The sequence below is a fragment of the Ovis aries genome, chromosome 6 (assembly GCF_016772045.2).
Source record: "Ovis aries strain OAR_USU_Benz2616 breed Rambouillet chromosome 6, ARS-UI_Ramb_v3.0, whole genome shotgun sequence".
Classification (NCBI taxonomy): Eukaryota; Metazoa; Chordata; class Mammalia; order Artiodactyla; family Bovidae; genus Ovis; species Ovis aries.
The window spans coordinates 68,775,917-68,780,320 of NC_056059.1; the positions used below are offsets into that span (position 1 = coordinate 68,775,917).

Consider the following 4,404-nt stretch of genomic DNA (forward strand, 5'->3'; position numbering starts at 1 on the left):
TATTGGGAGCATGGAGTCTTAGCCACTGGACCACCAAGGAAGTTCCCAAGACATTTCTTCCTGACACACATGGTATTCTGTAAGAGAGAATTCTGCTGGATGAAGTTGTCCACACCTTACTATATTTATTAAAGTTACATCCATTCTTTTATATTGTTAATATGTTTTTAATTAAAAACCACCCCCCAACTGAGACAATACAGTTTCCTATCTAACATAATAAAAGGTATTTTTAAAAGCAATACAAGCTGGCTTTGACTCCAGAACTGACTGGGGTGAACACAAGCACCAGTTGAAACTGTCTGACCCTTTGTCAAGGAAAGAGAATTCTCATTCACTGTTCTGTAAGGCAACCTGACCAATGGATCAGGAGCCTGAAATCTTTCCATACTTTTTGACTCATTAGTCCTACTCTGAAGAGTCTCTCCCACAAAGATACTGCCATACAGTTATTTGCAATTTTCAGAATTTTAAAATAGCTCAAAGACAATGAAAGGTTAGAGCAGAATAGCTTGGAAGGGTGTACTCTAAACAATGCATGGCTTCGAGGCACAAATTTTTCCTTACCTTAGCAAGAAAACAAAAACTATTTATTTATACTTATAAATAATTCCTCCAAAACCGATGCATATTAAAAATACTAGTAGAGAGGAGGAAGGGGAAGGGGGAGAAGCGCTTAAAGAGGCGGGAGCGGGTGTGGGAGTGGGGTAGGACCCAGGGCTAAGGCAGCACCCACCCGTCCTCTCGCCTTAGTGGATCATGCCCAGGGTGGCAGCTGCAGCAGTTGCAGGAGGCGGGTGGGGGGTGAGGAAGAGACTGGGTGGTACCAGCTCAGGAGATGATGCCGTTTCCAGTTACAACACAGGGATCCCAGCAAGCACAGTTGCACTGAGGCATTACTTCTCCCATCAGCTTCAGTCATTTCAGTCACTCAGTCGTGTCCAACTCTTTGCGACCTCGTGGATTGTAGCACACCAGGCCTCCCTGTCCATCACCAACTCCTGGAGCTTACTCAAACTCATGCCCATTGTGTCGGTGATGCCATCCAATCATCTCATCCTCTGTCATCCCCTTCTCCTCCCGCCTTCAATCTTTCCAAGCATCAGGGTCTTTTCCAATGAGTCAGTTCTTTGCATCAGGTGGCCAAAGTATTGGAGTTTCAGCTTCAGCATCAGTCCTTCCAATGAATATTCAGGACTGACTTAGCAGGGCCCAAGGAGACTGACTGCCTACTTACACAGAAGCTAGTTGAGACTCTGAAGCCCTTTGGGGTTTTTGAAGAGGAAGAGGAGCTGCAGCACAGGATTTTAATTTGGGGAAAATTAAATAACCTGGTGAAAGAGTGGATATGAGAAATCAGTGAAAGCAAGAATCTTCCATGGTCTGTAATTGAAAATGTTGGTGGGAAAAATTTCACATGTGTATCTTATAGATTAGGGCTACATACAAAAGGTGCCGATATTGATGCACCAAGACTTGTTGATCGAAGTGATTTTTTTCTCCTCATTCTATAAGTTGAAATTATAGGAAGAAGTAAAAGATTTAAGAGCTGTTGAAGAGGCATTTGTACCAGTTATCAAACTGTGTTTTGATGGGATAGAGATTGATATTTTGTTTGCAAGATTAGCGCTGCAGACTATTCTAGAAGACTTGGACTTAACAGATGACAGTCTGCTTAAACATCTAGATGTAAGATGTATAATAAGTCTTAACGGTTGCAGGGTATCCAGTGAAATTTTATATCTAGTACCAAACATTGACAACTTCAGATTAACCCTGAGGACTATGAAACTGTGGGCCAAATGCCACAATATCTATTTTAATGTATTAGGTTTTCTTGATGGTATTTCCTGGGCTATGCTAGTAGCAAGAACTTGCTAGCTTTATCCAAATGCAATAGTAACAACTCTTGTACATAAATTTTCTGGGTATTTTCTAAATGGTATGTGTATGCTGCTGCTAAGTCGCTTCAGTCATGTCCGACTCTGTGCGACCCCATAGACAGCAGCCCACCAGGCTCCCCCGTCCCTGGGATTCTCCAGGCAAGAAACTGGAGTGGGCTGCCATTTCCTTCTCCAATGCATGAAAGTGAAAAGTGAAAGTGAAGTCACTCAGTCATGTCTGACTCTTAGCGACCCCATGGACTGCAGCCTACCAGGCTCCTCCATCCATGGGATTTTCCAGGCAAAATTACTGGAGTGGGGTGCCATTGCCTTCTCTGGGTATGTGTATAGATTATATTAAAATAAAATTGATTGTAGACACTGAAAAAAAATTCTAGTAGAAAATAGTCCCTCATGAAAAGAGAAAAAATATATATGTATAAACACATACATATGTATGTGTTTGGGTTTGAGGGTTATTTTCGTTTTCTGTAACTAAAAAAATTGTTTCTTTAATGAAGATGCATTATTTTCTTTTAAAAATCATTTTATTTAAATATATCTGACATAGAGAAATAAATTGTATACATTTAAATTGTACCACTTGATGTTTTTGTGGTTATGTGTACATTGTGATTGGAGAAGGCAATGGCACCCCACTCCAGTACTCTTGCCTGGAAAATCCCATGGATGGAGGAGCCTGGTGGGCTGCAGTCCATTGGGTTGCCAAGAGTCAGGCACAACTGAGTGACTTCACTTTCACTTTTCACTTTCATGTGTTGGAGAAGGAAATGGAAACCCACTCCAGTGTTCTTGCCTGGAGAATCCCAGGGACGGGGGAGCCTGGTGGGTTGCTGTCTATGGGGTCACACAGAGTCGGACACGACTGAAGTGACTTAGCAGCAGCAGCATACATTGTGATGGAAAAGGAAATGGCAGCCCACTCCAGTATTCTTGCCTGGAGAGTCCCATGGACAGGGGAGCCTGGCAGGCTACAGTCCATGGGATTGCAAAGAGTCGGACATGACTGAGTGACTAAATATCAACAACGAACATTGTGAAGGTTTCCCAGATGACTCAGGAGTAAAGAACCAGCCTACTGATGCAGGAGATGCAGGAGACGAGGGTTCAATCCCTTGGCTGGGAAGATACCCTGGAGAAGAAAATGGCAACCCACTTCAGTATTCTTGCCTAGAAAATCTCATGGATGGAGGAGCCTGGAGAGCTGGTCTGTGGGGTCACAAAGAGTCAGACACAACTTAGCAACTGAGAAAGCGCTTACTTTGTGAGAGGATCTCCACAGCCAACCTAAATAATTCATCCACCACCTCTACATAGTTATCCTCTTGTGTGTATTCAGAAGATTGAATTTGAGATCTATTCTCTTGGAAAATTTCAATTATTCACCAGTATCACAATTAACAGGCTGTACATAAAATCTTCAGAAAATATTTATCCCAGCTAACTGAAACTTTGTACTCTTTGCCCAATATCTTTCAGTTTCTCCCATACCCCATACCCTGATATAATCTGATTTGATGACTTTGACTCTTTTAGAATCTACATATACATGTGGGCTCACACAGTATTTGTCCTTCCATGTCCAACATTTCACTTAGCATGATGTTTTCTTAAGAGAATAAATTTTGGAGTTTTATTTCATGGGAGAATTTCTTTCTCCAAACCCTACTTCGTCCATGAAATGTTCCTTGATTAAAGAATTGAAAGGATTAATTTCATCCTTTTCCCTTCATATTTTTCTGCTGATTCCACAGCTCCATGCTTTCACATTGATTTTCATGTGTTTGTAGATATCCTCTGTGTGTGTTTCAGGACTACCCTTCCAGTTAAATAGATTGAAAGCTCTTCAAGAGAAAGAATCTGTCTTCAGTTCCCTCTGTATTTTGCTATCTATAAAACTGCAATTTAATTTTTGAGTAAGTGTACTGATTAGATTTTACTAGGTCAGCATTTCTCAAATTGTGAGCCATGAGTCTCTAGTTCTTGGAGGTAGTCCACAAATGAAGAGTTTCCTAAACAAATAACTTTGGGAACACTGCACTCTTTGTATATTAACATATTAAAGTCTCTGAAAAGGCCTGCAGTAAATGAACCTGCTTAACTTTAATCCAACACTTCTCAAACATATTTGATATGAATACTCTTTAAAAAAAAACAGTACCTATTGACAATGCACATTTTCTGGGATACTTTGTGGGAAATACATTATTAATTCCCAGAAGACAGGGATAAATATTATATCTTACTCATCTTTGATTTGGCTTTTCATAATGTTGTCTGACACATAGTGTTGGACTATGTGCCCCAAAATAAATATTTTTGTGTAAATGAATAAGTGCCTGAAGGTGAGCTTCTGTGAACCAGTGTGATGTGTTAAGCAGCTGTAGGCTAAGGGCTGACTGATCAGGTTTTAAAGAATCTTCAAAAGTTTTTTTAACCTGAGTCCACATGGAGCTGGTCAATAGAAAAAAGTATGAAAATACCCCAATCCCAGGAAGAA

The 4,404-nt window shown here is 40.7% G+C and overlaps 1 pseudogene; it reads left to right on the forward strand.

The window, feature by feature from the left end:
* The first annotated feature begins 746 nt into the window (after nt 1-746).
* LOC101114359 (poly(A) polymerase type 3-like) lies at nt 747-3,734 on the forward strand (annotated as a pseudogene).
* The last annotated feature ends 670 nt before the right edge of the window (nt 3,735-4,404 follow it).